This window comes from Cryptomeria japonica, chromosome 6 (genome assembly GCF_030272615.1).
Source record: "Cryptomeria japonica chromosome 6, Sugi_1.0, whole genome shotgun sequence".
In the NCBI taxonomy this organism is placed as follows: domain Eukaryota; kingdom Viridiplantae; phylum Streptophyta; class Pinopsida; order Cupressales; family Cupressaceae; genus Cryptomeria; species Cryptomeria japonica.
In genome coordinates, this window is record NC_081410.1 from 627,372,429 (window position 1) to 627,388,487 (window position 16,059).

General features: G+C 40.2%; 1 pseudogene; it reads right to left on the reverse strand.

The window, feature by feature from the left end:
* LOC131856136 (uncharacterized) overlaps positions 1-15,393 on the reverse strand; it is a 71,411-nt pseudogene extending 56,018 nt beyond the window's left edge.
* Between the last annotated feature and the right edge of the window lie 666 nt (positions 15,394-16,059).

The window sequence follows — 16,059 nt, forward strand, 5'->3', positions numbered from 1 at the left end:
AATACCTAATCTTATGGAAAGGGTTACCAAAGGAGGAAGCAACCTGGGAAGGTGAAGAGATCTTCAACCATCCAAATCTCCACATCGCTTGAGGACAAGCAATGTAAGGGGGGAGGACTATCATATCCCGTGAAGACAGCCGGACCATGAGAGGCAGAAACCTTATTAGAAATACACATATATGTATATTCGTCCACATTTCAAATTAATAAAATTATATAACCCATTTAATCGTTTACACCTTAACTAATCTTGGTAACGAAAGGTTGCATCCATTGCCAAAAACCATTGCTGAAAGGACACCACGCCTTCAAAAGGGGTCGCATGTGTTCCAGAAGGTATTAAACACGCCACCCAAGGGAGTACAGTGGAAGAGGAGGCAAAAAGGCTGGAAACCAGGCGGAAGCAGCTAACAGGTAACGTTGTACTTAGCCATGATATTAATGTAATTGCATGACGATGTTGAATCCTCCAACGAGCTACCAAAATCCAAACAAATATGATAGGCAATGGGTAGCGACTCGAAAGTAGAAAAAAATATCAAGTATGGGAAATCAAACACTAGCTAAAACGAAAATCAACCACCACAATCATGCCTCACTATGAGACATGTATATTTGTTAAAATCTAGGAAACACGATAGCCCATTAAGAATGTAAAAACCATGCCACTCACCCAACTAGAGAAGAATCCCCCATAATCTGTGAGAGAATTATCTCCATCAATTGAGGTCGTCCATAAGTATAAACTAAACTCTTCAAAGTCAATCTCCTAAAGGAATAGCAAGCAAATCTCTAGATAGACTAGATATTGACCAACATAGATGTGCATGGCAATGGAAAGCCAGAGGAGAATAATAGACCAGTAAATTATAAATATATTATTCAAAGAAGATGGGCCTAGATAAACTTAAAACACGTGTATCATGAATGCACAAACGTAACTAACAGTAATGCCTTGGATCAAAGGTAGTCAATGAAGCAAGCTACATGTTCAAAATTACAAATACAAACTACTACTAATCCACATCTTGCATCAAAAATTTGAGACACAAAATGTAGTCTAACCAGAGAGAGGTTTCGCTCAAGGTTCTCAAGAGTCCAAATTAAAAAGGGAAAGATCTTATGAGGCAACATCTTGAAACACGTGCGGGGAAAACCACATCACATCATTGTAGTTCCAAGAGGCAATGAAGATGCCACAATCACATAGTAAGTCACAACAGTGCCATCTTTTTAGATTACCAAGTGTATGACAGGCCTAGAGAAGGAGAATCACAACTCACCACCCTACAATTCAAAACAAAAACCCGTTTTTTTTAATTTCCTTGAAGCTATGGCTTGGCTATAATCCTTCCAAAGCCCTTCTATTTGACATAAATTTTGTTGGAGACTAGATTAATTTTAGCTTTCAATACCACTAAACACTCTTCTAAAGAATTAAATTGATATCACAAGTGTTATCAATGTACGAGTTGTTGATCAACCCCACAAGAGCTCAAGGATCACCTACAACCAAAACAACCTTCCAAACAAAAGAGAAGCAATGGAAATGCTATGAAGAGAAAGAATTCATTAGATGCATAAATGAAACTGATAGAATATACAATGAGAAAACCCTTGTCAAAACCCTAGGAATTACTAAGATCATTACAAGTGTCTTAATCCTATGATATGAGACATAGAAAGTAAATGACCTAAGTAAGCTTAAGTATGAAGTGTGCATAGGACCTAATATGTTCACACCAATACCCACCCTTAGTGCAACTTAAGGAGAATAATAAGTCATACATGTTGAAATATAGCTAGGTCGTATCCCTTGATTGGGCAGACCTAGCTTGGTAAATGTTTGATGGGCCTACTTATGTGACTATATTATGTAGCTTGTGAATGTTAAAGGGCAAGCCCTATTTGGGCGGTCAACTTGTGTAACTTGTAATTGGGTCTGGCCCTAAATGGGCATTGTAACTTGTGATTCATGTTGGGCACTAAATGGATGATATAATGTAACTTGTTGATGTGATAGGGCTGACCCTATAATGTGTAACTTGTTATTATGGGTCAGACCCTATTTTGTGCACCAATTCTGTTGATGTGTTTTTCATGCACATGCAAACACAGAATAAAATACCAAGGTATCTTATCCTCTCTTGAACAAAGTTTCCCTGAATGCTGAAGATTTCGCCGAAGGATCAATCGAGGCAACTCCAAGGTTCTTGCATGTAGGTTCTCTACTTATGGATAAGCTCTTGCGGTATGATGTGATTTGCTGGAATCACAAGGGGACTAACGTTGATGACCTGAGCATCTGATTTGTTGGAATCACAAGTCCTATCTACTAACTAGGAGATAAAGAAATATCAAAAGATACAGGGCTCGGAAAGACTACTCTAAGACCTAGAATGCGAGAGGATGGATGAATGACCAGGTGGAGTCCTACTGGGTTGGGTTTCACCATCAAGAAAAACAATTCAACATCAACTCAATGCGATCTTCTAAGGGATGATTCAAATATGTTCAAATCGTACACTATCAGTCTCTAATCACCATTCGAGATAATGCATGAACAACGGATGTGTAGCGACTCGAGATTAAGCTTGTTCTATGCCAATTGACCACGCAAGGTGCACTTATAGTCAGCAAGAGGCTAGTGGTTTGGACTAGGCGGATTTCACACAAGTACATTCAACAATTTTCTCCATTCAATCTAATTATTTACCATCACATACGAAGATTCAACATGAGACCATGCATATTGTAAACAAATGACACATTTCACCATGAATTCAATGAAAATGGAGTTTATTTACAATCAAGGGCAACAATTTCTTGCCTTGTCTTCCTAATCTACTCTAATTGGTATTTTATTCACTATTCTGGCTACTAACTCTTAACTCTTATATATTCTCTGACTATTAACCTTTACAAATGAAGAGCCAGGGCTTTATATAGAGAGCCCTTTACAAATTGATGGCTCTGATTGACTTAGAATCAATGGCTAGGATTTCAAGATGAAAAACCCTAATTAGAGTTTGTTACAACAAACTTCCTTAGCCAATGAGAAAATTACATTCAAGGAGTGAGGACCAATAGGAAGTAGGGATAGGTACAACGAAGTTTGTGCCATCCCCGATAAGTCAAGTACATTGAATCTAGACATGCTGAGGTGAACCAATCTGGTTAGAGAAACAGTGACTGGGACGCCACCTTGTCTGGCATTTGTGTCTTGGTTGATCCTCCTCTGTCTTTTGACGCGATGAATGATGTACCTCCTTGACTCCCATGTGTTTGATGAGACCTCCTCACTGTCAAGTTTTCTTTCTCTGGTAGCATACCTCGCCTTGTAAAGTCATTCTTCTCTGCCATCATGCAGTTTCTTTGTGTGGCCAAGTGAAGGTTTTGGAGATAGCTTGCAACTCCTTGAACACTTGTAGTCTTCCAACGCTTCAAAACACCTTGACTCCTCCTTTATGCATTTGGAATATCCTTGATGATTATGGGTTTGGAATAGGTCATCCCTGTCCTAGCCTGATCTCCTTCCATAAGCAAAACAAACCAAAAAAAGATTAAGTACACATGATCTTAATATGGCATTTCTTACCTTAAATCATCAACAAGAAGACATTGAAATGAAATTTGCTTTAGGATCCTCCCTAGGGACAGGCCCTATAAGACTTTTGCTCTGGACCCTTTGGAAGGGTCAGGAGCGAATTTTGTCTTTTAAGCTTAAATCCATCATTTCCTCCACTTCAATTCACTTCTTAGGGCAAGAATATATCCATCTCCTCTCAAACATGCCTTAGGAACTAAGATTTTGACCTTAAACAAGGAGAAAATAGGTGTTTTAAGAAATTTCGCTCTGGACCCTTTGGAAGGGTCAGGAGCAAATTTCTTCCTTAGGCTCATTTCACACTTCTTTTCTCCTTTCTTTGCCTTGTATTTAACTTGTCAAACCTCCTTCTACCACCATCAAGTCAACTTGCCATCCACTTAGCTCAAAATCGTCACTTTTCAATGTCTTAGGCAAAATAGAGTGTCAAATTGAGGATTTCACTTTGAACCCTTTGGAAGGGTCAGGAGCAAAATTCCTAGTTTGGATTGATTTTCACTACTCCATCGCCTCAATTCACCTTTCAAAGGTAAGAACGCATCAAAGTCTTTCCAACCATGTCTTAGAAGTCAACAAATTTGGTCATAACAAGGAGCAAAATAGAGGAAATGTGAATTTCGCTGTGGACCCTTTCAAAGGGTCAAGAGCGAAATTCTTCCTTGAGCTCGTTTCACACCTCCTTTCTCCTTTCCTAGCCTTGGATATAACTTCTCAAGTCTCCTTCAATCATCATCAAGTGAATTTGCTCCTTGAATTGGCATTTAGTTCAAGATTTTGTGAAGAAATAGGGTCTTACAAGAATTTCGCTCTAAACCCTTTTGAAGGGTCAGGAGCAAAATTTTGTTGGCATTTTCAGTAGAAAGAAAGATTGTTAGCATTTCAATAAGGATATTGAGAAGGTTGTTGGAGATTATTGATATAACTAAAGAAGGATGATTACTATCTTTATAACATTATTTTGTCATTGATGTCAAGAAATTGATTTTCTGATTCAGTATGATGTTGCCATATCTTGAGAAGATTGATTTGAAGAGAATTAAGATGTCGGTAAAAGACACAGAAAGAATGTGATGAATAAGGGGAGAAATTAGTTATTCAATGGGCAACTATTACCGAGTTAGACAATGATGAGATCATGATGTTTAGATTGTTTTGATATCCTACATATGTTGTTGATTGTAAGGTTAATACTATACTATGTCACCGAGCAAAGAACCTAGTCGGTAAACCCTAAGGAACCTAGTCGGTAAACCCTAAGGTTATCGATATCGGTTAATGAAGGCGGAATGTCTACCGAGTAAAGTTTAGTATTTACCGAGTTGCAACCGAGTTATGACAGAGCGCATTGGATGGATAAAAGCATTATTTAATGAAGGAAGCTAATGAGCTGGAGTTGATTAATGATTGGTATGCCGCGCATGAAGTTTGTTAAGAATCTACGGCAATGGAAAATCAGGAGGAAGATCTACAGCGCAGATTGAACCGCAATAACCTAGCACAAGTTCCTAGGAAAGTATACAAGTTCCAAGGCGAGGTAAAACATTTTCAGATTGAAGGATACATTGAACCTGGTCAAGTTTGAAGATCCGATGGCTAAGATTGATCATGGGAAATGTGATCAAGGAGATTCAGCAGTTAGCAAATTGTTTATAAATAAGGAATTGTTGATGAACAATGTATGCAGGCAAGTGTAAGCACAGGGATGCTACATAGTGATTACCGAGCACATAAGCTTGAAGACCTGTTTGAATAACAGAGTAAGGAGCCCAATAGAGGGACAAGATAAGTCCTATAACAAGATTGTTTTGAGCAAATAGAATCTACTTTAGCATTTTAGATGTGAAGTTGCAGATATATATTACTATTGTCTATTTTGTAAGTGACAAAAAATCTCTTAACCGAGTGGACTTAACAGTCTTATTTGTAAACCCTCTAGCAAGGTAACATTCTAAATGAGTGTTTGAAATCCTTTGACAAGGTCACTTCTAACAAAGTGAAGATCCTAACAGATCTGAGGGAAATCCCTTCACCGGGTCACATCTAGCAATGTGTTTGTAATCTTTAACAGGATTTGCTTTTAACCGAGCATACTCTAGAAGAGTATATTTCTTAATGGGTCCAAAATCCCACAGTGGTTTTTCCCTATTTGGGTTTCCACGTTAAATCTGGTGTTATATGTGTTATGTTGATTATGTGTTTATGAGTTAGCATGTTTAGCAGTTTTTGGTTATATTGCTGAAGTATAAGTTGCCGAGGTTGAATCTGTTGATTTTATGGAAGATTAAGTTTGTATGATTCACACCCCCCCCCCTCTCATCTTGTTAGCTATTGGCATCAGTACTTTACATTTAGTATCAGAACTTAACAAATTCACCCTTAGGCTCAAATCTTGACTTCATCTCCCACATTGCTCCTACCTCTAACAAACCACCTTGAGGAGTTCCTGGCTCAAAATTTTGGATTACAAAGACATTTTAACCATTTCGCCTAAGTACCCCTGGAAGGACAAGACCTATCCTAGAATTTCGCTCTGGACCCTTTGGAAGGGTCGGGAGCGAAATTGGTGAATTGGGATAGAATTTCTCATTTTTTTCCTCAACTTTGCCCTTTGACTGGGTTGTTAGATCGTTCCTTCATCTTTTCAGGTCAATTCGCCTTCAAGGTGATATCATTTCAATGTTTTTTATGACAATTTAGGTCTTTTCCAAGGATTTCGCTCTGGACCCTTTGGAAGGGTCAGGAGCGAAATCTCTCCTCTAGACTCAAATTTTGACCTTTTCATCAAATCTCCAAGTCCAGACTTGTCCAAGGTGTTCCCAAAGGATAAATAGGATAACTTCACATCAATCCTATGTCTAGAACTTCATCACTCATCAATTTGACCTATCTCAGACCCCCAAATATGATATTCACTCACAAAGCTTCACTGACCTCCTCAAACTCAAACAAGACACAATTACAAAACTTGACCTAAGGAAGGCCTTTAAAGAAACCCTGACCTGGAGCATCCACTGACTCACCCTAACTCAAGCAGAGCCTGTTATCTTAGTGATCCCTCTGGCGACTCCCAAAATGCAAAGGCTAATAGACAAGAACCTAAAAGACCTAGAAAGCAAACCCTAGAAGGCAAAAAGTAGGGGTCTCCATTTCTAATGGGGCGATGTGTGAATATGTCACAACACAACTTTAGATGCCTTATAAATTTACCGTAAAGGCCGACCTAAGTCAAATAAGATGTAAAAGCTCATATATATTCAAGGCAATGCAAGCATCAACACAACATATACACACTTAGCGAATTATCTCTGCAAGGTTAGCAAACTTCTATTGTATGTGATCTGCAATTTCCTTCATTGATTAGCATCCGTGATCAGCAAATCTGGAGCTGCACTCTAGGGCAGTGAATGCTTATCAGTCAGGGATTTGTCTACTAGGCTGGGCGAAGATCTTCTGGGCTGCCGAATTTGCCTTAGGTCTGCTGGAGTGTGTCAAGGCTGCCCAAAGGCTGTCGAAGTTTGACAGCGATCTGCACATCACCCTGACTTCCAGATTAAGATAAGTTTTTCTATAGTTGATTTATGCCCTAGAAGGGTAAACTTGTAATCTGCTTAATCAAATCAGATCTGAGATTATTTTTGCTGGGTTTTTACTCCAAGAGGGAGGTTTTCCCAGGGTATCACTGTGTTATGTGTGCATCTGTGTTTTCTTGTTCTTTATTGTCAATCTGATTGCTAAGTTTAACATAAAACTAACAATACAAAGATGCAAGGATGGGTCCCAACTGAAAGGCCACGTTAGGTGCCCATGTACAAACAAATCTCTCAAAAATAAAGTAAAAAAAAGGTAAGAAAAAACCCCTCTCCACAATAGAAACAAAATTGCAAACAAACATGTACAATTGACGGAAGGAAACAAGATTCAACATGACCCCTGAGTACTACCTCTATTACAAATGTACAATAGATGTCCCCCAATAGGAGAGAGATAAACTCCTACAATGATGATGGATGTTCAACAAAGGATGACAATGGAGATCTATGATTGCCAAACAATGTTCATCCCCTTTGGAAGAGACAAAACCAAATATAGATGCAAGATGTCTTCCCATGAAGGAAGAAAGTTCATTTCATTCCAGCAATATGCCCTATCACATCCATGGATTATACAAATATCATGTTATGAAACCTGGTTCTCTACAACTTTGTATAGTCTAACTCTAGCCCAATTTGTGGATTATAAACTTTCATAGCCATCCATTTTTAAAGTTTAATGAGATTAGGTATCAAGAATTTGCTTTTTTAATCTTAGAAGGGAGGATTATTGCTGCTTAATTAGAACTTCACGTAGGGCTAATTATCAATTAGTTAAGAACATATAATTTGACATATTTAGAAATTTCCACACTGGCCTCAACATTGTAAAACTCAAGCAGAGGAAGAAAATACAACTTCTAACATTGAAAAATGGATTAGTAAAACCATCAGTCTACAGTTGTGCATTCTTTTATCTCCCACGAACCTCAGTTAATGTAACAAAAACTTGCAACCAATTATTTCTCAAAACAATTGCAGCAAGTATTTTTTTTGCCATGATAGTTGGAAATTGGAACAACAAAATATATGAATAGTTATACTATTATCTCTGAAAGTGTTCCAAATCAAGAAAATCAAGAGGGAAAAGCCACATTAATAGAAACCTACCTATAGTGGCCAAAATACTTGCACCCCTTTCAACCTCCTGTGAAACATGTGCTATATTTCACAATTAGCAATTGCTGAGTGATTAACAAAAAAAGCTTGATTAAGGATGAGTTCCAATTGACATTATAACAATTTTCTACACCCAGGCATGTACAATAGACTACTTCAAAGAACGAGTTTGATAATGACAAGAACACTGATAATGTTCAGCAATTCTTTACATAATCCTGTTATTCTACTACTCCTCTAACAAACAACACTAAAATTGTAGGATTTTGCCAAGATCAAGGGCACAATGAAAAGCATTAAAGAGACAATAGAATGACAAGAACAAACTGTATTCTCATCAATATGCAAATGATCAACTGGTTAACCAATACAATGAATAGAGGCCTGCTTATATAGGCAAGGCCATATGGATGTATGAGCACACAAATATGACATGTGGCTCAATGAGAAACAAGGGTAGGTAAGAAATACTAAGGGTAGGGAGGAGAAATAATATAATATTCCACAAGAGGTGGATGACCCACCGAATGTGGAGTGTAACAACAAAATAAGACCACAAAAGGTGGAATTTCTCCTACAAACTCTATCCCTATGTGCACACTTCCCTAAGTGTCTCAAATCCAAACTACGAAGAGATGCATTATCCTAAGTTAACTTAAGTAAAGTGTAATAATATCCAAAATGAATATTTATTTACACCAACACCCCCCCTTAAGTGCAACTTAGGGGAATGAAGACTCAAGTCAACAATGCAAGATGGGTCCCGGCTACTAGGCCATGATAGGTACCCATGTACAATATGCAAATGCAAGCAAAACTATGCAATGCAATCTCTCACAAACGGAGAAAGGGAGAAAACCCAGTGGGAAAAAACTCCCCCCCAAAAGAGAGATGAATGTACAAAAGATTCTCAAAGAAGAAGGACAAAACCTCAAAGAGGAAAAAGTCCCCCCCATAAGAGAGGAAGGAGAAGTCAGCTGACCCCCCCTAATGACACATCCCGCACCCCCAAGAGAGCTCGCAACTGCTGGAACTTACTCTCGGTGAAAGGTTTGGTGAATATGTCAGCACCCTACTCTGCTATAGGACAATACTGCAAATCAATGACCTGCTCCTGGATGAGCTCTCGGATATAGTGCATATGAATCTCGATGTGTTTGGTCCGCTGGTGCTGGACCGGGTTCTTCGAGATTGCGATAGCACTCTAATTGTCGCAATGTAGAACTGTCGGCCGTGGAGTGGTGAATCCAAACTCTGTGAGAATCTGCTAGAGCCAAATGGTCTCAGTCGCTGCGTTAACAGCGCCTCGATACTCAGCCTCAGTCGAAGAGAGAGTAATAGCATGTTGCTTCTTGCTCTGCCAACAAATGGGGCTCGAACCAAGGTGAAAACTGTAACCAGAAATAGACTTACGATCATCAAGATCGCCAGCCCAATCGGAGTCTGTGTAACCAACCAAGTGAAGTCCTGTGCCTGCTGCATAGTGAATCCCATAGTGATGTGTACCCTGGATGTAATGAAGGATGCGTTTGGTGGCTTTCCAATGAAGCTCATGTGGTTCCTGCATGAAGCGGGAAACCATGCCAACTGCAAATGAAATATCAGGGCGTGTATGAGTCAAGTAGATGAGACTACCCACAAGCTGACAATACAAAGTGGCATCAACTGGTGGAGAAGAACACTGAGCCTCAAGCTTGACTCCTGAAAGAAAGGGAGTCGGGGCAGGCTTACAATCAGCCATATGAAAGCGTGCCAGTAGATCAAGAGCATAATTGGGCTGCGATAGTGTAATCCCGGAAGGTGACTGTGAAATCTCTATCCCGAGAAAGTAGTGCAAAAGACCCAAGTCAGTCATAGCAAATCTGTCATGCAAAGCAGATTTGACCCTGCTAATGATGGATGAAGTACTCCCTGTAATGATCAAGTCATCAACATAGAGCACAAGTATCAAGTGAGAGTCATCCTGTCGCAAAATGTAGACATTCGGATCGGAATGACACCTGGTGAACCCTGCGGAGAGAAGAAAGGAATCCATCTTGGCGTACCAAGCCCTGGGGGCCTACTTAAGGCCACAGAGAGATTTCCTTAGTCTGCAAACCAAGGAAGTATCCTGGAGGAAACCCTGTGGCTGCTCCATATAAATCTCCTCATCAAGATCACCATGAAGAAAAGCACTCTTCACATCCATCTGATGTACAGCCCAACCATGAGCTGCAGCAATAGCAAGTGTCAAACGAATGGAGTTCATCTTGGCTACGGGTGCAAAGGTCTCAGTATAGTCAACACCTGCAACCTGCGAGAAACCTTTCGCAACAAGCCGAGCCTTATACTTATCCACACTACCATCCGCTGCAAACTTGGTCCAATAGATCCACTTACATCGAACCATCTTTCTCCCCTTAGGGAGATGGAAAAGATCCCATGTGTTGTTCCTCATCAAGGAACTATACTCTTCCTCCATAGCTTGGTCCCACTCAGGAACCCCTGATGCTTCCCTAAATGTCTGTGGATCAGAAGCGGTAGCAATGAATGCATGTGGAAGATCCTGATGTTGTGATCGAGTTCTCCGTGTATCTGAAGGATCCCCAACAAGAGAACCCGCGGACTCAAGTGTCTGTCGAGCCCAACGAGGTCTAGGTGGAGGTGGAGAACGAGGCTCCTCAACTTCAAGTGGACCCTGCGGAGGTGTAACCCTGTGAGTCGGAGTTGAAGGAGTCTCATCATCTGAGTCACTAACATCACTATCCACAATGGAGGAAGGTGGAGGAGGTAGAGAGGCTAAGCTAGGAGAGCTTTCCTCAAAGTGAATACTCCTCTCAATGAATACCTCATGTGTCTCAGGATCCATCAATCTGTATGCCTTAACACCCTCAGGATATCCAACAAATATGCAAGGCCGACTCTAAGGTTCCAATGCCTTGCGTTTCTACGGAGGTATGCGAGCCCATGCTGGACACCCAAAGACTCTGAAATGTCTCACAATCGGTTTCCTACCAGCCCAAGCTTCAAAAGGAGTAATACCTTGCAAAGCTTTGTGAGGAACCCGATTCTGGATGTGTGTGGCACAACTGATAGCCTCTGCCCAAAAGGCGGGATCAAGAGAACGTGCATGTATCATACAGCTAGCCATTTCTTTGAGAGTTCTATTCTTGCGTTCTGCAACCCCGTTCTACTGTGGAGTGTATGCGATAGAATGCTGAAGATCAATCCCCTCAAATGTACAAAAATCCTCAAGTGTTTTGTTCACATATTCCCTTCCATTATCTGTGCGAAGAATCTTGACCACTTTCCCTGATTGCTTCTCCACACGAGTCTTGAAGTCCTGAAATCTGTCAAATACTTCACTCTTATGAATGAGAAAGTAGACCCAAGTGAAGCGGGAGTAGTCATCAATGAAGGTAAGAACATAGCGGGCCTTACTAAATGAAGGTGCTGGAAATGGACCTACTACATCACTGTGAACAAGTTGAAGAACTTCCAAAGCTCTCCAAGTTTTCCCTTTATCAAACTTCTCTTCGGGATGCTTGCCCATGGAACAACCTGAACATACACCCTCTGAAAAACTAATTCGAGGTAGACCTGTGACCATGTCTTTAGTGCTTAGCTTCTAAAGATAGCGGTAGTTGAGGTGACCAAACCGCTCATGCCATAGCTTACTTTCTGAATTTGAATGAGTAAGCAAGGCCCTAGAAGGTGAACTTGGCACAAAGTGGGAAAATGAATAAAGCCTAGAGTTGTCATTGACTTGTCCCACTGCTACCAAGGCATCATCATCAAGTTCCTTTACCACAACTGAATCTGGTGTAAACTCAACCTTTTTCCCATTCCCATAGTGAGTAATTTGGTAGATGGAGAGAAGGTTGGTAGACAAGTTAGGAACATAGAGAACATTCTCAAATGTTCCATCATCCATGTCAACTGAACCTTTCCCTTCAACCTCTACTTGTGTATCATCACCTATGTAAATGTGAGGTACCTTAGATGGCTCCAATGAAGAAAACTGCTCCCTTGTAGAACCCATGTGATATGAGGCACCCGAGTCAAGTATCCATTGCTGTGAAGAACCTGTTTTAGCCACAAATGCTTGCCCTTTTCCCTTAGACTGTGAGGAAGAAGAAGGAGATGAATCCTTCTTTGTGTAGGCGGATGGCAAGTTGATGTTGTTTTTCTTAAGAAGATTGGTTAATTCATCAACTTGCTTTGCGTGGCATCGATGCTCATCATGACCATACTTCTTGCAATATGCACAAGTTGGTTTATCCTTCTTAGGTGGTGTCCCCTTCTTGGAAGAGGATGAAAAATCGCCTTGGGATGGAGAGGATGATTGTCCTTTTTCCTGGTGTGGCTTAGACTTAGAGTGCTTCTTCTTCTTGTCGGAATCTTTGCCTTGACTTCCTTGATTTCCTTGATTTGCTACCAAAGCCTTGGACTTTGAAGACTTGAGAAACCCCATGTTCAACAACTTAGATTGTTCCAATATCAACATTTCTGTGAAAGCATCAAATGAAGGCATAACATAGGAACTCCCCACTGTCAAACGATGAGTTTGGAAGCTAGATACAAATGCTGCATATTCTGGTGCAAGCTTGTCCAACAAATTGAATATCAATTGAGCATCCTTTTTGTCAATTCCACAATCCTTAAGCTTTGCTCTTAGCTCATTTGCTTTGGTGACATAATCTTGGATTGTATCAAAACTCTTGGGATCCAAGTTGGTGAGCTCATTGTCAATCTGATAACCTCTGATTTCATCAACTTGACCATACAATTTTTGAAACATATCCCAAGCCACTTTGATTGTTTTACACTTCTCAATGTGAAAAATGAGGTCATCTGATACATACTTGCGTAAGGTTCCAAGAGCCATGCAATTCTTTGTGAGCCATTCTAATTGAGCATTTGGATCAGCCTTAGGATCAGGTGGTGATGTTATTGTTCCATCTATGTAGTGTGTGAGACCCTTTTCCATTAATTTACTCCATACTTTAATTTTCCATGATGCATAATTATGTGCAGTTAAAGGTGGAAATTTATTAGGACTCATTGCAACAAAAATGGAAAGAGCACAAAGAGAGGCACAATCACACAAGACACCCCCCCCAAATTCACTCAATCAAAGAAACCCCCCCAAATGTGATGATTTGGCACTTTATAAGTAGTGCGTATACAATGGGCCACTTGCAAAAAATGGCAAAGTGGACTTCTGATTTACAATTTTACAACTGCCTCAATAAGGCCAAAAGAGTCTCAAACTGATAATGCAAGAGATCTAACTAAGATCCAAGCAAATTACAAGTACCTAATAGGCCAAATAAGACCAATATCTGAAAGTACAATTTCCACTCAAAATCTCTGGCATCTGATCATTGATTATGAAAGTAGACGAAAAAATAAGCACTTTCAAAAAAACCGCACCTGAAAAGGAGGTCGCATGAGCTCAAACGAGGCCTTTGAAGTTGCAGAATTGAGGATTGGACAGGTACAGCTGAGAGAATCCGAAAATTCCGAAAAACCTATGCACCAAAATCAAAAAATAACCACACCACTACGAAGATCACGAAATTTTAGCCCATTTCAAAAAAAATTGCACCAAAAAAGGAGCAAAAATGAGCAAGATATGGCCTTTCAAAGTTGGACTGCAAAACTGAGAAGCCCAATGGAGAGGGGTCAAAAAAATTTCAAAAAATGCTGATGTGGTGCTGACATCAGCAATTCACTGTGTTAAATTTGACGGCCGTATGACCGTCGCAAAAACCTCGCCTCCCTGCTGACTGGGCGTCCGTACTGTACGGACTACTGACTGGGCAGATGACTGTGCAGATCTGCTGACAAGGCGTACGGATCTGACGTGGCTGTGCAGGGTGTACGATTTAGCCTGCGGGCCAGTGGCTGCCTGCCACGTGGCGGACGCGGGTTCGCCGGTTTTAGTGACGCCGGCGAAAGGAGGCGCTACCGAAGACGAGAGACCGACGGGCCCAGTGCCGAGGGGGCCGGCGGCTGCCGAGAGCCGAGGCGGCCGGCGGGAGAGGTGACCGGTCGGCGGAGGTGGCGGCTCTGTGCAAAATGAAGCAGCCGACGACGGCGGCATGGACCTGCACGGGCAGCGGCGGGTGACGTGTACGCGGCGCGGGTCAAGTACGCTCCGACAGCAGGTATGCCTGTGATACCTACAACACACGTACAGCCGGGGGGGGGGGTTTGCGGACCCCCAAAAAACGCTTTTTTTTTTAATTTTTTTTTTATTTATTTTTGATCGCTTTTTTTTTATTTTTCGAAATTTTTTTTTGAAAAATTAAAAAAAAAAAATTTCGAAATCTATACAATAATAGCCTAAATGGGAAAAAAAAATTTCTCACCAAAATAGGTCGACTTTATATTCGAAATTTATGGAAACGGCCTCTCGGATTCAACGGTGATGTCCAAATCGCTGTATGACGCCCCCAAAAAATGAAGATCCCCAAATCCGAAAATAGAAGCCTTCCATGATGTCTCCAAAAACCAATCAATGAAGTCCCAATAGCTCTGATACCATGTAGGATTTTGCCAAGATCAAGGGCACAATGAAAAGCATAAAAGAGACAATAGAATGACAAGAACAAACTGTATTCTCATCAATATGCAAATGATCAACTGGATTAACCAATACAATGAATAGAGGCTTGCTTATATAGGCAAGGCCATATGGATGTATGAGCACACAAATATGACATGTGGCTCAATGAGAAACAAGGGTAGGTAAGAAATGCTAAGGGTAGGTAGGAGAAATAATATAATATTCCACAAGAGGTCGATGACCCACCGAATGTGGAATGTAACAGCAAAATAAGACCACAAAAGGTGGAATTTCTCCTACAAACTCTATCCCTATGTGCACACTTCCCTAAGTGTCTCAAATCCAAACTACAAAGAGATGCATTATCTTAAGTTAACTTAAGTAAAGTGTAATAATATCCAAAATGAATATTTATTTACACCAACAAAAATAATATCCGAAAATAAGGTACAATACAACCTGAGCCATCATTTGTCGAGCTCGTCGAAGACCTTGGGTAATGCTTTCAGCAGCCACAGTCATTCCAGCCTTAGTTCTTACAAAGTTAACAAGAAATTTACCACAACTGAATCTGGTGTAAACTCAACCTTTGATTTCTTGAGTACCACGTAGAGAATTCTCATAATGAGACTTTAGAATGTTTGGTTTTAGAAAGCAAACAAGGGATTAAGATATAAGGAATAAACAACAGCCATTTTACACATGCAAACAGTTAGATTTAGCGGATCAAATTGTTGGATACATGTCCAAACTTTAAACCATCCACTTTTATCTGTTGGCATTTATGATAACAATCAATCACCAAAATTGGAATAATTAGTAGGTTAGGCCAGAGAGTACTAATGTCTACAATTACTGAGAATAGTTTTTAATTTGCTTGGAAAAAATTGGCATACAAACTGATCTCCAATAGTTCTTTTGACAGCTTTTCAACTACATGAGCTAGATTTTTATTTGATTAACAAATTCAATTACTTTGACTGCAAATATGCATAAGAATGATGCAAAAATGCTTCCAGAATCTGAAGTTTTATTTTCCTAGAAAATTCAAAAAGTAGATTTAAAGAAGAATTTTTTTCGAGGGCAAGAAAAGTAGCTTTTGTATTTCTTTGGAAAAAGGAAAAACAGCTACATCCTTGAAGAATGCTTAGCAAGTAGTCTGTGTAAGCTCTTCTATTTAAACATAAA